At 40.8% G+C, this 17,300-nt stretch overlaps 1 long non-coding RNA gene and 1 other non-coding gene across 2 annotated transcripts; both read left to right on the top strand.

Annotated features, from left to right (window-relative positions):
- The first annotated feature begins 1,517 nt into the window (after positions 1-1,517).
- On the top strand, positions 1,518-1,613 carry LOC118492025. The gene has a single exon (XR_004892466.1). It is a non-coding gene; the product is annotated as a small nucleolar RNA SNORD96 family (small nucleolar RNA).
- Positions 1,614-2,240: 627 nt separating this feature from the next.
- On the top strand, positions 2,241-2,769 carry LOC118491099. The gene is made up of 3 exons (XR_004890363.1): positions 2,241-2,253; positions 2,444-2,480; positions 2,707-2,769. It is a non-coding gene; the product is annotated as an uncharacterized LOC118491099 (long non-coding RNA).
- Positions 2,770-17,300: the final 14,531 nt, after the last annotated feature.

Consider the following 17,300-nt stretch of genomic DNA (forward strand, 5'->3'; position numbering starts at 1 on the left):
TTATTGTACAGTACAAGAAGAAAGAGGAACAGTTGATGATGAGAGAGAGACTAAGGGAACAACTGGTGTTGACAACAGCACACATGGCAAAATGTGATTGGTCGTGAGGAAAGATCTTAACTTTTAATTTGAGCCGTGTGGAAATTCGTGAAAGCCCATTTTATGGGGTGTCAACCGGCTATTTTTGAAACTTTGACCAAAACTTGGCTATTCTCGTGATTAGCCCAATAAGAAATGATAAAAAAGGCCTGTATAGAGAGAAGTGAAGTAGAGAGAGAGACAGAGAGGTAGAGAGATGTAGAGATATTATATGTATGTATATTAATTTTTTAAAATTTATATTTATATAATTGGATAAAAAGACTAAACTGCCCTTCAGTGATCTAATTTAACCCAAAAAATTAACTTGGTTAGGGGCAAAGGACAAAATATGTAACATTTTAAAACATTAAGTACAAAACCCATCGATTTTAAAGATAAAGGATATCGCCTGAAATTTGCTATATAGATAAAGGACAAAACTTGTAATTCACTCTATATTCTTTTAATTAATAACTAGAATAACATAAGTGTAGTAATTCGTGTCTTACATATAACATATTATTCATCTATTATATATAATAAATGTGTTAAATTTTGCTGATGTGTCAGGCTATGAGGGCACTGAATTTTGCTTTTTGGCGGGAAAATGAGCTAGGTATATTACTTCCACGCGGATCCCGTTTTGAGCCCCGAATGGAGCTTTTTGAGCCGTTACATTATTCGGATCCAATATAACAAATGAGTTCGCTAGACAACGTTTCAAGCATTCAGAAACCCTAATCTTTTCCAGCCTCCATCTTCCTTCTTCCATCAGTCAAGCAAATCAAATCAAATGGTAGTTTTTCTCATCTTCATCTTCTAACAAATGGAAGGTATTTATCTTCTTTCTCACACAGCAACAAATGACAACCTAATTTCTGCTGAACCCTAAAACCCACCATCGCAAATTTGTTTTGTCTGTTCTTGATCGATTCCTCTTTGATAATCGAAGGTATGCTCTTAATTCCATTCCACCTATGATTTTTATTGTTAATCTATTCCTTTTCATATACGATTCCTAAGTCTGTGATCCACTTCTTCATTTCAATTTAAATGAAAAATGGATGACAGTTTCATACACTTAGAATGATTCAATTAATGGAATATATTAAATTAGCCACTTTTAGGATGAAAACCATCTAATCTATATACTTTTGATGGATTCTATATCAATTTCTTTTTTATCGACGATTTACATATATATTTGAGGCGAAACTTTTGATTTTCGTAAAACCCAATTCAAATCGTCACAAATTGAGCCTTCTTTGATTCAAAACGGTTGAGCCGAAAGGCTCCCGTTGCCGGAGTAAGCGTTGTCACATTCCATCACCTTGAGGAGCATATTTTGTGATTACCTTTTGGGACTGGCCGTGAGAAAAACATTTATAATACCACTTTTTTATATTTATATAATTATTTTGTTGATTGTTGGCCGATGACCGATGACGAGATATGCTTTTAAAAGATCACCATCTTTCGGGACTGAATGGCCTTTAATGGGCTTTGCTGTCAAAAACGCATTTCTGAGGCTCTGTTAATATTGTGGTTAAATATGGAGTGAATGTTGTGCTTATGGACGGTCAAGTGCTGTTTAGATTAAACGCCGGCAGTACTTAACATAATTCATAAGCTAGATTTAAATGTAGCCGCTCGTCTTTCGTGCTTAACCTGGTTTTTAATATTAGGTTTTGGCAACCCATGTTGTGGCTAACATTTGTTTTTTTGGGAATAATTTTGCAGATATTAACAGGTTATGTTTTTGGTGTTTATGTTTGTTTCTTTAGAGTGTTGTTGGTAGCAATTGTTTTTTGGTTGATATAGATTGTGTGCTATTGACTTAGTTGAAAAGGGTGCCAAACATTAGAACGATTCTATGATATACGAATAAGTTATAATCAAACCTGCGTTAAACGCTATATCTTGATCCCTTTGATGAGGGTATGATGTTAACCCTATATTGTAAGTTACCTTTTGTGCTTTCGTTTTCAATTTGAAGTCTCGTCAACTATTCTATAAGTTATAACTTTATCCTTTTCATGATTTTACACAATAGATTTATTTTAAAAGCTTCGAAGAAGAAAGAGAAAGAGCTTTAAGCTAAGGAAGTTGAGCCGAGAAAGAGGTAAGAGGTATAATAAATTTTCTCAGACGAATCATTTCCATTTCGATCAGGTATTTGGTTTATAGATCTACATATAATTTAAAGTTCTTTATGATTCAACATTTAAGTTCTATGTTTGTATTTGCGAACCCTAATGTTGAGCGATGGTTATGTAGTGGTGATCATGTCTGGAAAGTAGCGGGTGCGTGTGGTGTGTTATGTTTGGTTGCAGGTCTCCTCAGAGTTTATCTTACGTTATAGGATTTCCAAGAACACTTGAAGATCTTCATCTTCTTAGGTAATTCTTAATATTAATCATAATCTCATTTTTATGTTGTTTTTATGTATTATGAGATATTGGATCTTTTGGTTTTTATTTTGTTATGTTAGATTGGGATTTTAAACATTTCATTAATTTGTATGTGATAATTGATTAAGAACTTGGTATGCTATTTAATAATTGTTTCTCAATTTTAAGTGAAACAATGCCAAATAAATGACAATTTTGCCCTTCTTTAGTTCAGGTTAATGAAGTCATGGTCGTAATGGAAAGTGCAAGGGCGAAGCTTCATAGGAGCCAGGGGATACATGTAACGAGTCAGAATAAGTTGAGTTCGGTTGGCCAAAATTTCTAAATTATACTTGGAAGTATATTTTATCGGATATATATAAAATCCACAAAGACAACTTTCTCTCCTGTTCTCCCTGTAAACCCTAACCAAAAACTTATCACCGCTTTCATTTTTGTGGCAATCAGAGGTAACATAGTTGGATTCAAGCGATGGTGGTTTGATATGCCAACCATGATTCATCGCCGCTGATGCTTTCTGATTGTCCCACTGGTAAAGTTCACCGATGATGGTGGTTCTGCTTTCTCATTCACATATAGGTTTTTTCACATATAATCGTAAATTCCTTTGTTGTTCTGATTCAAAGTGTAAATCAGGTTAGTTTTATTTGTTATTTCGATTGTTAGTTTGTTATATATTTGATTGTTCTTTCCAATTTGTAAGGTGCTCAGTTTTTTCTTATTGTTAATTTGTTCCCAGTAAGAAATGGATCCCAGCTGCGAGGGAACAATGGGTGTTGGTGGTATCGTGAAGTTACGAAAAGAGGTTCCGAATACATCCATTCTCAGCAGCAATATTGTTCCCATTAAGAAACTGTGGGATGTTGGTGTTGGTGTTGACAGAGCATTGCAAATGATAAACAAAAACAACTCACCCCTTATCAAGGTAGTTCTTTTGAACTTTCATTTTCTAACCTCGATTCTTCTTTGAAGTTTGAACTACGAAAACCAACAAAGTTTCAAAACGACAACATATTTCTGGAAACATAATATCGATATTTGTAGTAATTTATTCTCTTCGCTCCTTTAAGTTTTATAGGTTGTGCTTGACGTAGCAGCATAATTAGGACCTCCCCTGATATTGACCCTTTGACATGGTTGGCAACTTTACAGGTGCTCTTACATTGGTCATTTTTTCTTTATTTTTTAATCCATTTATTTACTTATTATAGGGTGGGTTGTAGGTTGAGAGTGAAAATGCTTATCCGTTCTGTCTTCGGCCTCCTGATGCACCTTCCTTTATAGGGAACACTGTAAGTGCAGCTACATTGCATAAAATATATATTCACAATCCAAATAAGTAGTTGATGAAATTGATATTTCTGATTTTCTGTGTTCCCTTAATCACTTGCTTGATCCTTCATGATAGCCAGAGCAATTATTTCATCGAAACAGATTCGATATTTATAGCGAGGCAATGGCTGGAACCCGGGCCAGAGGTGGCTCAAAAGCCCTTGATCTGCAGATAGCCCTAGATTTACTTTACAGGTTATAGCTTGAATTGAGTTATATTTTTAACCAGCTTTAATATTTGGATATATTGACTACAAGTTTGAAAATCGATTTATGGCAGGTAACTTTACTGTTTACGGGTGCGTTTGGTTCGCGGAATTAAGTGGCATTAGCCAGTCATGATCTTTTAATTTTCCAAATTTTGCTCTCATCTATGTCCTAAATTCAGGTCATTGTTTGCTTGTAAACCGATACAAGTTGGTGATTGCATATTGAAGTGTGGTATGCTTTATTGGAAATTTATGATCTTTTAGTATCCCAATGTTATGTAGTCTGTGAATTGGCCCCGGTTAATCCGCATCCTTTAATAAATTCTTTGTTTGGTGAGGACGTCGGCAATGTTGTGGGGTTGATTTCAATGAAGCCGTGAGAATTTAAGTGAGACGGGTGATCATGTTGGTGTCTACTGTGAGAATTTAAGCGAAGTTGTAGATGAAGCCGTGAGATTAGTCGGCTTACCACCCGACACTTATTTCTCAATCCATGCTGATAAAGAGGACGGAACGCCTATCACTGGCTCCACCTTGCCACCTCCATTCCCTCCATGCACTTTAAGAAACGCATTGGCGCGCTATACAGATGTTTTAAGTTCTCCTAAAAAGGTTAATGTTGACATAAAACACACATGTTTACATATTGTAATATCAATTAATATATTATGTGTATATACCAGACTGCTTTGCTTTCTCTAGCTGCTCATGCTTCTGATCCGAATGAAGCTGATCGACTAAAATTTCTCGCATCACCAGCGGGCAAGGACAGGATTTCTTTCACTGATCTTCGTTAATAGTTAACGGTTTTTATGTTTAATAAGTTAATTAGTTTTTTTATTGGTATTTTGTTGTTTAGGATGAATATGCTCAATGAATAGTTGTAATCCAGAGAAGTCTTCTTGAGGTTATGGAGTCATTCCCGTCAGCGAAACCTCCACTTGGTCTTTTCTTCTCAGCTGTGGCCCCATGCCTGCAGCCTCGATACTACTCGATTTCTTCTTCTCCAAAGTAAGTAGTTTAAATATGTTTTATATTTTTGTAAACGAACCTGGTTTACTCATACTAATATTTGTTGATATCATGTATACCCTTTAGTTTTCTTAAAAAGCTAAACTTGATGGATTATGATCAAAATCGAAAGCATCATCTGGATAAAAATGAAATTCGTAAAAACCACTGATATAGTGTGTGTGTGTGTGTTATTTTTTTAACGTTAGCGACCGATTTGTTTTTTACATTGTGATTTTAAAGACATAGTTAGAAACGCGTAGATAATTTACTTTTAAATTGATGTTAATTTATTATCTTCTGTTATTATGTCTAATATTTGTATTTATTATAAATTATTAGTGAATTAGTTGCCTTTTTTTCGGAGACATTAAAGATATATTCAGTCTTAGTTTAATTCTATTTTCCACATATTCATGCCAGGAACCAAAAAGATACAAACCATAAATAGCTTAACAACTAATCTTCTTTGTATTAGGGACTATAGGATGATACATGGCTACAAATAGGCCTGTTCACGAGCCGAGTTAGCCGTTAGGGCAAACTTGGGCTCGGCTTGGTTACTCTCGAATTTAAAAAGAAAATTTATAGCATTCAAAATTGAATAGTGTAAAAAAACGTTCAATAGTTCAAAAGAGCACATTCAAAATAAGTTCAACTAACTAAAAAATAAGTTCAACTTAATACTGCAAATCAACATGTTTGTTTTTAATTTGATTTTGCTTTTCAGTTTGTGCATTGAAAATATGCAGGATTTTTTGGATGAATTCTCAAATTTTAGACTTCATTTGAATCAGATGAGAAGAAGCTCTCTTGCATGGGTCAATAAGCTTCTTTAATTCTATGTTGATGGTTTTAAAATCGATATTCACAAAAATATGTTGAAGCTGATATGGTGTGTCATCTAGGGTGTCAATCACCCATTTGGTTGATTAATCTTTGCAATCTATCTTAGAGTTGTGGAGCTATAAGCTATTTTTCATGTAATATTTTTCATTAATCCGGCTATAGGATATTTGTAAGTTTGGGGCAACCTGTGGAACAATAATAATGACTTTGAATTGGTCATTTAATCGTGTAGCAAGAACACAAATCAGCAGATGATGTAACAATTATTGTGGCTATTCAAACACTAGAACAACGATCTTTATGTTCGCCACATTGTCATCCGATGCAAGAACCATAGCATGGAATTGGGTCATCCAGTCCATTGCAAAGTTTAAACAAGTAGATACATCTACTTTAGCTTATAATTATGCTTGATTTTCTCACTTATCTGTTTCTTTAACTTCGTTTACAGTTTGTTCTTTTAACATGTTGATATAATCGTGTTTAGGTCCGGTACACCAAGCTCCTGCAGTCTCAGTTGATCTTAGAAAGGATGTAAAGTAAGCGGTCTCCTTGCGAATCTTAAAGAGTTTGTTTGCACAAGATTTTAGAAGAGGTAAAAAGTAATGATTTTAATAATGTCTATTATATGTAATCTATTTTTTTATTTATATTATTTTTCATCAATGTAACAGACTTCCGAACCGATGACAGAGTTAGAAAGGCGAAAACGGAAAATTCATTCTTTCATAATACATAAACGAGCTTCTTTGGCCAAAACCCCTCTGCAAAAGGTATATAACGATTTCATTTTTATTACTCTTTGGCTAAAGCACATGGTAATTGACAACATTATTTATTACTCTTTTCTCTGATGTAGTGGGATTGTTTAGAATGATCAAATTTGACAAATCTATATAAAAGTTACTTCTTGAGATTTTATATTGTTCGATAATCATTTGCATCATATATTATAGATAATCATTTGCATCATATATTATAGATAATCATTTGCATCATATATTATAGCTTCATTAGACATCCCCCCACGGAAGAGAGAAGCAGAAATGGAGGTGAGAATTATGCGGCTTAAATACGTTTGACATTACATTTGTTTTTAACTTTAAATAACAATTGTGGTTATTGCCTAGGTTCGCGACCGGGTGAAATGGAACGAAATTGTTTAATTGCTCACGGAACAAGTAATCTGATTTATGAGCATTGAATGGTCTCTTGCGATCTTTTACAGTTCAGGTACATTGTATATGTTCAATATTTGTTAGTAACTCTTTTTTTGTCTTATTGGGGCAGAGTATTGAGTGATAGTCGACATACTTTTGCAAGTGAGTTTGAGAAAGAAAATAATAATATAAGTGTAATTAATGCACCAAAATCGAAAGTTGGTTTCTAACACTTTGTTTATGGTTTCTGGTCTAGACTATTGAGCATTTGTTCACAGGTTGTCCCTTGGCGCCAGAGGTGTGGGATGCGATTACAAAATGGCGTTCAATCTGTGATGCTTCTTGCGAGTTGGGCTATTTGGAGAGTACATAATGATGTTGTATTAACCTGGATCAAGTAATCATTCTATCTTGCTTTGGATTTTGAATTTGTTGAAAACATTATAAGATTTTAATAAGCTTCAAGTTTATATATGATATCATATGAATATTACACCATCCATTTTAGTGTCTACAGTTTTACCTTCCGATATCAAAGACATAGTAGATACAAATTTATATGTATCTGAAGGGGTATGGTCCCAGATCTCGCGTCAGCATCGACCGCGAGTGACCATTACCCTTATCAAAACCCCCACTAGCTAACAACCTACTTATGTCCGTGCGGGAACGCATCGACACAGTGGTTGAATCCAATCTGTCCAGTGATGGAGGAGGACTTACCTGGAATATGAGAACGGTAGAGTGATGCGGCATAGCATCACATCTGGTGTATGAAAACGGAAGTATTCACAGCGATGCGGCCTCGCACCGCGTCCAGTGAACACTTCTATCAATACAAGGAAGCTGGATAACAGCAACAGTCACCACAGGCGACGATGCGGCTAGCACCGCATCTCGCGTATTTCTTGATCACAAGCAAGAGACGCGATAACATCAGATGTTACCGCAGGCAGCGATGCGGCTCGCACCGCATCCTATACGCCCAACAAGTGGGACTGACACACCAGGGCAAGTAGCGCCAATGACAGTCATCGGTCAGGGCTACGTAAGTAACAGACTGACGTGGTGTAACCTCCACACCCGACAAGCCTGACACACCTGCAAAGGTGCAGCACGTCGTCAGTCTGTCCCTCACCCTCCTCCTTCACTCCTCGGCTATAAATACCAACCCCAAACCAGGTTTGAGGTATCTCTTCACAACTCTCTCACTACTATTACTATCATACTTTGCTTCCCAAGCAGATTACTGATTCTTACGTCGGAGAGTGGTAACAAGGAGCACCCCCCACCTCATCCTCCTTGTTACGAGTCACGGTTTGTTTCCTTGTGCAGGAGATCAACTCACCGGTGATCCAGTCAACGATCCTCGGGAGGAAGGGATTAACCCTTCTTGACGAGATCAGTGAGTTAACCCTGCCCAGTTAACCATTGTTTCATCATTGGCGCCCACCGCCACTCTTAGCACTTTCTAAACCATCCTTACCCCTCTCACAAGATCATGACTGATCACCAAAACAACACTGGGGATAACCAAAATCCCACAAACTAGGTCCGATAGGGGTCAATCCCTCAACCTCGCATCCCGGACACATCGGCACGTCGACGCAAAAGGGCCCATCCCTTACGTTCGGACATGACTTATCATAGTACGCAGCTGTGATCCCACCAGGCACGGACCTTCATACCTGGTATGACCAGCAGGCAGCGCTCCTGACTGCAACATACAACCGCGCTTGTGCGGAAGCGCAAATACAAGCTGGGCCTACCCCAGCACCGCACACCCCTGCTGACCGTATTCTACAATATGAAGGCAGGGTACATTCACGTCCAGCTTCGAGAAGCAGACGTGAAGACCGCGGATCATCTTACTGTGAGGTCCGCACAATAAACGAGGACGATTCCTCGTACGGGTCCCACACCAGGGGACCAGTGCATACCCGCCCAGGTCCTTACGTTGAGGACAGGCAACGGTCCGCATCCCGACATGGCTCTGGAATTCAGAGCCGGTTGGGCCCGCAACCGTATACCGAAGGGTATGGTCGTACCGACCCGGACGACCATACATATATCGGGGATTCGCATGACACCAACAGCAGACCGGGAGGACGCAACTATGTCCCTCCCACTCATCCCCGCAACACATACCTCAGGGCCTCAAAACGCCCTGAGAACCAGCCATACAGGCCGAAAGCTGCGGCCGAAAACTCCAAATTCGCCCCGCGAATTGCCCACGCCCATGTTACCACAACAAAATTCCCTTTCAACATCGGGAAATACAACGCTTCATCCGACCCGGACGACCACATGAACGTTTTCATGGGCGCAGGGTGCAACGGCCTGTGGGACGGACCCACCTGGTGCAACTTTTTCCCCCAGACCCTCACGGGCCTGGCCAGGGCGTGGTTCGATTCTTTGCCAGTGGGATCACTGGCCTCATTCGAGGACTTGCACGCAAAGTTCCTCGCTCATTTCAGCCAACAACGACGTCACGTACGTGACTCGTTGGACGTCATGAACATCTGGCGAAGGGACGACGAATCTTTAGAAGCATTCGTCGTCTGGTACAAGAAAGAGTGCCTAGAAATAGGGGATGTGCAAGACCAAATGGCGCGGAACCATTTCATCAAGGCCGGGGATAGGCAGATGGTTATGACCATCTCCGGCAAGGAGGGCTTGCCTAAAAAATGGGAAGATGTCATGGCCGCAGTCAAGACATACGCCCAGACACAACGGTCTCTTGAACCGCATGTGGCAAAGGCACAGCCCCAACCCGAAACCTCCCACCAAGGGTCCAAGCGTAACAATAAACGCAACCGGGACGTTGGAAATCGCGATATTTCCAAACCATACTTCCCACGGACCAACCCGTTTGACCCAAGGAACTACAACCCCCAACGGGACAACCGGGCACCAAAGAAAGATTCTCGGGACAACCGAGATCACTGTGTCGCCAAGCGAAGTCCTTCTTACGGACGCACAGCTCTTGCGACCGGCCCAACCAATGAAGTCCAAGAAAAATTAGGATCTCACACTCTATTGTGAGTACCACAAGGACTCGGGCCACACCACAAACAACTGCATCAGTCTCCGGCTGGAGATTGAGCGAGCCTTAAAAGAGGGGAAACTGCAACATCTTTTGCCAGGTGGACAAAAACCCACCAAGCGCATCACCCCTCATGGCGAAGGCACCTCCTCCGGGAAGAAGACCATGTACGTGGCCTCCACGCACATGATCAACGGAGGAAAAGGTAGGCCGCACAAAGCGGCGAGAAGGCCGGACAATGACTGGAAAAACGAGCAAGTCGTCTTTCCAAAAGTCCGAGGCGGACCGCGCGACAGGCGCGCCGTCGTAATGACGGGCCAACTGGCACATTACTGCACCGAGCGTCTATTCATCGACCCGGGCAGTACTTCTGATATAATCTACGAACAATGCTTCAACCAGTTCAACCAGGAGGACAAAGATCGGTTGCAAGCAGTAGATTACCCGCTGGCCGGGTTCGCAGGGGAAACTGTCTTTCCCCTGGGCCAGATTACTTTTCCTGTGCGTCTGACCAGCGGAAGGCACACAAGAACAGAAGAGGTAAACTTTATGGTTTTACCTCACACCTCCAGGTACGACGTACTCCTTGGGAGGGAATCCCAAGGCGATTTCAATATGATTACGTCCGTCCCCCATTCCGCTGTCGGTTTTCCAACCGAATCGGGGGTCGCGATAATCTACGCACGCAGAGACGTCATGATGTCGGACGAAATACGTCCGACCAAGGTCGCAAGGCCTACCCCCAACAACCAACCAGAAAAATGGGTTCTCAACGCGAGATACCTAGAACAAAAGGTTACATTGGGTCACGCCTTATCCCCGACCACCAAAGCGCACCTGAAGCAGCTTCTCTTCATGAACCAAGACATTTTCGCGTGGACACCCGCAGACATGACATGGGTCCCACGTGATATCGCGCAACATCACTTGAATACCTTGCCAGGTATCAAACCGGTAATCCAAGGCCAACGTCACCTTGGATCCGCTAAAAATCAGGCGATGCAAGAGTAGGTCGAAGAACTGCTCTCCGCAGGCATCCTGCGGGAAGTTAAATACCAGACTTGGTTATCTAACCCAGTCATGGTAGAGAAACCATCCGGGGGCTGGCGCATGTGCGTCGATTACAAGGACCTCAACAAAGCCTGCCCCAAGGATTGCTACGCACTTCCAGAAATCGATGAAAAAGTCGATAATCTGGCACCATTCAGATGGAAGTGCTTCCTTGATTGCTACAAAGGTTACCACCAGGTACAAATGGCAATCGAGGATGAAGACAAAACGGCATTCCGCACTCCTACCGGGAATTACTGTTATACAAAAATGTCGTTTGGGTTGCGCAACGCGGGCGCAACTTACCAAAAACTGATGAATGATACTTTCCGCGGGCAAATAAGCAAAAGTGTCGAAATTTACATGGACGACCTAGTCGTCATGAGCATGGAGGAAGATACCATGCTCACAGACATCGAAAGAACATTCCAGACTCTGCGAAGCGTTAACATAAAACTCAATCCAGGGAAATGCTCGTTTGGAATGGAAGAAGGCAAATTCCTTGGGTTCATCGTGACCAAAGATGGATTCAAGGTAAACCCGGAGAAAGTTCAGGCGATCGAGCGCATGCCATCGCCTTCAACGATGAAAGACATGCAACGGCTGGCCGGCAGGCTAGCCGCACTAAATAGATTCTTAGCCAACCATGCAGCTAAGTCTTATCCCTTCATCAAGACCCTGCGGAACTGTTTAAAGAAGGAACAATTCCAGTGGACCGTAGAGGCGGAGAACGCTTTCCGGGAAATGAAGGAGTGTTTGATACAACTCCCAACTTTGACCGCACCACGCAAGAATGAGCCACTCATATTATACCTATCTGCCGCGGACAACGCGGTAGGTGCGGTATTAATAGTAGAGCGGGAGGGGGTTCAAACACCCATCTACTACATCAGCAAGATGCTCAACGACCCAGAAACAAGGTACTCAATAATGGAAAAATTGGTATTAGCACTAGTGCACGCATCAAGACGGTTGCGACGCTACTTCGCGAACCATGTCATCACGGTGCTAACCAATTACAGGATCGGCCCGATCCTATCCAAACCTGACATCTCTGGGAGATTAGCAAAATGGGCAATTGTTGGATCTGAGTTTCTTTTTGATTGTATTTTGTGTTTGAAGTTAAGATGAAAATGGATGAGTTGTGCAGCGGAATTAAAATGAAAACAAACTTTGCATACAATCAAATGAGAGTAAGACTTTAATCAAACATCTTTTATACTATGAACCGAATGATTGAATTTAATTTCAACAACGATTACAAAGATAGATGTATGAATGTAAACTCCCCCTCAGCCCGAGCTCAGTAGTTTGTTCGTGCAAAGAAGACGAATGATGCAAAGAGCTAATAGAACAGTACAAAGTACTGAACTATTTATAGGCACTTGCAAACTACTGAGCATCTTTGCTGACGTCACCATGAAAGTGACATCTAACCTCCTAACAACCTCTAACCTCTGATCTATACAGACACTGCTTGTGTTAACTACTGCTAATACATTCTATTACAAAACAGACTTTAGAACAGCTGCTGCAACCTTCTACTGCTGTGAACCCAGCAGCACTTGTCCGGATCAGCAGTGCTTGACTTAAGGCAGTAGATTGAATCAGCAGAACTTTAGTCTTTCATCAGATCTTTAGTTGAGCAGCAGTTATGAGACAGCAGTTTGGTAAGATCAGCAGATAGGAGGTCATCAGTAGTTGTAATCACTTTCAAGGGGAGAGATTTGTGTATCAGCATCTGCTTATTCATAATCCACTGTTCTGATCCAGTTTTGGCTTTAATTATCTGTTCCTCTGATAGGGTTCAATCCCAACAATCTCCCCCTGGAACAGATAATGCCAAAACTCTTCATTATTTGTGGATACTTTATTGCCTCATTAACAGCTCCCTTATCTGACCTTTAAATTGTAATTCAAAGTCAAGGGCATCTGTATCTTCATCATCCCTGCTAAGTGGAAGATCAAGGAGATCCTGCAAATCTTCAAGACTCAGGCCAAGAGCTTGTTCCCTTGATATTTTCTCCACTACTCCACCAGACCTAAGCAAAGTCAATACGCAGGTCTGTTTGTCAGTTGCCCACTTTTGTATTTTTGAGCCTGATGGGTTTCTTGGGAGATGTTTATTTGCTGAGGTATTTGGTGAGGCTGGCCGGTTCATCACTGGCTGAGCAGTGGTAGCAGAGTTTTCCTGTTCAAGTTCTTCTTTTAACGTTCTTAACAAGCCTTCTTTTAAGACAGCAATTCCAGCAAGAATTTCTTGAACAGTTTCAGCTCCAAACTGGCTTTGTGTCCTTCTTTTGTAGATGGCAGTACCAGCTGGAGCAGTGGCTCTCCTGGTTTGCAGCTTTGATGGTCCTTTTGAAACCGCTGCTTCAGGATAGTCAGGTTTTTGAGGGATTTTTGGATCTTTCTTCTTCAATTCCTCCAACCTTTTGTAGGTTGACCTGACCACATCTTCTTTCCATCTAGCAACTTGTCTTTTGGTGCCAAATTCAGCAACAACCAATTATTCTTTCATTCTTTTTAGTTCCAACTGCCTTTCAGGTCCATTCTTTTTGAACTTTGCCCAATCAGGAGGAGTGTGAGTGACTTTCCTTTTTATCATAACTTGAATTCTGGTTGATTCAGCTTCAAGCTCTGGGATAGTCCACTCTTTGTACATGTGTCTCTCTCCTTTGTATTTCTTGTAAAACATAATGCTTTCAATGTAGTCTTTCTTCAGAGATTCAGCTGCTCTTTCAGAAATTTGTTGACTGACATTTTTAGCAAAACGTTCTAGGGAACTGACTTGTGTGAGCAGATATTGGTAGTATCTTGATACTTCTTTGTCAGATTTCCCTTGTGTGTTTCTTCTCGAGATATCCTCTGCTTGCTTGGCCTTTATCTTTAAATATTCTTCAATGTTTTTGGGCCAGAGATATCCTTTGATTGAAGGCAAACTCCTTTTGGCAGGGTCATCCTCAGTATAGAAGGATTTTATCTCTTCTCTGACAGCTTCTAGTTCAAGAGGGAATTGAACACCTGCAGGAGGTAAGGGTTTGTGCATTGGAACTGAAGAAAGTGGAACTGGTTTTGGTATATTGACAAGAGCTAAAGGTTTTGGAGATGGTGAAGTGACATCATCTTTGGGAATTAGCCTTCTCCTCTTTATGATGTTTTGGATGGAAAGGTGGTTATAGTGACAGTGGTTTGTGATAGACTAACAGCTGTTGGAACAACTGGTGTTCCAACCACTGTTGTCTTTACAGTAGAAGTTATAACAACTACTGTCTTCTGCCTTTTGACAGGAGGTGATTTTGATTTTGGTGGTGATGGAGGTAAAACATTGGATGTAGTGTGTGTTGAAGTGGGAGCAGATGTTGAAACTACTGAAGTACCAACAGCAGCTGATACACTAGGAGTTACAACAGCTGTTTTAGGTGGTGGTTTCTGAGCAGACTTTGAACGTCTGACCGGAATGGATTTGGGTAGCCTTACTTTTCTAGTAGGCTTCTTCTTTTCATCAAAGAGATTTTCATCATCTCTTGACCCTGAAGTACCCTGATCCGGATAATCCACTTTGGCTTTCTTTTTGGCCTCTCTATCCCTTTTTACACATGCAAGTGCTTCTGCAAGTGCATTTGTAGTCACATCAAGTTTCTTACTCCCATCTGGCAAAGGAATCTGTTTGGTCATATTGGAATTTTCTGGTGCGAGATAAAGACCATCTGTTATTCCTTTCCTTCTCCATTCCTGAATTTTCTCCCCCTTTTTGGCATTATCTTCGGGGAGTTGATCAATGAAAAGTACTGGTGGAGGAGCAGTGCCAGTGGAGTGCAGGATCTGAGTTTTGAGAGCCTTTAGATCAGCCTGAGTGTCTCTGTACCTAGACTCCATAGCATTTCTTAATTGTTGAACATGTTTTTCATGTTGCTGATCTGCTATCTGTGCTTGACGATGGAGAAAAGGTTGAAATAGATTCCAGAGCTCATTTGTAGCAGGTGCCTGTTGTAGAGCAGGTGCTTGAGGTGGAACAACAGTGGATTGTACCGTTTGTACTTGTAACAACTGTTGTAGCATTTCTTTGAGTTCTGCAACAGAGTTATCAAGTTTTTCAACACGAGCCGTCAATTTCTGGTACTTTAAGCCATCATCCAATTTAATGGGATCATCTGATTTCCCACTATCAGTGGTTTTATCAGTGGTAGAAGTAGGGAGTTTACTCCAAACATTAACCACTGATGCCCCTTTTTCTTGGTACTGGGGTCTTCTTCCTTCAACACTTGACAACCTTTTGATGTTGCCAGTAGGATAAATAAATCCACTGGTGGTTGGCAGAGGTGCTATAAAAGGAATTGCCTCCATGGAAGTCTTATGGATGTAACCACTGTCCAACTATAAACCTGTAGGTTCAACAGTTGTAGTGGCTGCTTCACTTGGATTACCACAAAGAGTTACTTGTAACTCAATGGGTGTAACCTCCTCAGGTTGTGTTGGTGGGTTAGCAAAGAATGATACAGCAGGCTCAGTCATTTGTGGAGGTAAATTCTCATTGACAGGTGATTGAGAAGGACTGAGTAATGCCTGGTTCAAATCAATTGCATCCAACAGTAATTGTGTTTTTGGTGGAATTGAGGATGTGATGGTAGGTGTAGGAAGCGGATTTGCTCCGGGCATTGAGCTGTGGATGATGGACACGAGTGTATCCAGAGCATCATAATGTGGTGGCCCTTTGTGTACAACCTGTTCTTTTTGTGAGGAAGCAGGAGGAGTTATGGTTATGGGTTGAGATATTTGTACCATCTGCTGTGAGGAAGAAGCAGCAGTGGTTTCTTGTGACTCTTGTGTTGTCACAGGCATTAACTCTGGTATCTCATCCTCAAAACAGTTGGGCTGCTGCTTTGATCACCTAGAGCAGTAGGCTCAGCAGCAGATACCTGAGGAGCAGTGGTTGCTGCTAAATTCTGCTCAGGTACCCCTGCTTGTGTTTTGCAAGGTGCTAACAATCGTGAAAAAGTTTCAGACGTTAGGCAGTTTATTGCAGTTATTTCACCTTGGTTTATTAAAGCTAAATCATCCTTACTGAATTTCTTTTGAAAATAATAACTTAAAAACCTTGGAAATGGTAAGAATGATTTGCTTTCAACATTATTTACCAAATCTTTAAAGATTTCCCGAGAATAATTATAATTTTCTTCCTGAAGAATTGCATATCCCAGATTTTGAATCTTAATAGGGATCTCATTAAAAGAAGTGGTTTTGTTTGACACACATAGGAGGAGGGTATGAAATAGAAATCTTGGTGCAGGAGGAAAATAACCTTTTTCTAAGGTTAGTTTCTTCATCATTGTTGCTTCATACCCTCGTTCAATGAAGTCAATATGCAACTCGTTTTTAGTGAAGGAAGTTTTACCTGCCTGGTCATCGAGTTGAAAGACTTCGGAGATGGATTGTGGTGTAATGTGGACAGCTTTACCCTTTATGGAAGATTGGATTGCAGTTGCAATGTCTCCTTGTTTTTCAAGGGTTGCATTTCTCCAAAAGTCCCTTTGAGTCGCCAAGTAGATGGGTGCGTCGGCGGTGAGCAAAGTTTTGTACTTTGATTTTGCCATGATGGTGATAATGGAATCGAAAACATCTGTGGTTCCTGGTTTTGTGAGAAGACCCAGGAGATTGTGAGATTTTTTGAATGGAATTTCAGTGGTAATTGCCTTTTGAGAGGCTGTTTTCGATGATTTTGATGTGGGTTTTGCAGAGAGCTTCGATTTTGTCATTTTTGAAACGAAACGATCGAAGAAATTTGTGAGAAATGAGAAGAAAAACTGCTTTGAGAAGAGAATTTTTAAGAATTCAATTCAACAGTAAAACCCTGTTTTGATGGTGAGTGGGGATGTTATAGGAAAGAGAATGAATGCTGACGTGGCAGCCGTTACAAAAGGTCTGACTGCTATGTACTGCCCACGTGACAACCACTGGTGAAAATGAAGGACAGTACTTTTGGTGAAAGCAACTGATGAAAGCAGTGGAGAGGAGGCAGTGGATGATTTTCACTATCAGTGGATAGCATATCAGTGGATAAGACACTGCTTTTGAACAACAGTGGTTATCAAGGAATGAGAAAACAGAGGTTGCCTTTCAGCAGTGGGCAGTCTTTTTGAAGTAGAGCAGA

The sequence above is a fragment of the Helianthus annuus genome, chromosome 4 (assembly GCF_002127325.2).
Source record: "Helianthus annuus cultivar XRQ/B chromosome 4, HanXRQr2.0-SUNRISE, whole genome shotgun sequence".
In the NCBI taxonomy this organism is placed as follows: domain Eukaryota; kingdom Viridiplantae; phylum Streptophyta; class Magnoliopsida; order Asterales; family Asteraceae; genus Helianthus; species Helianthus annuus.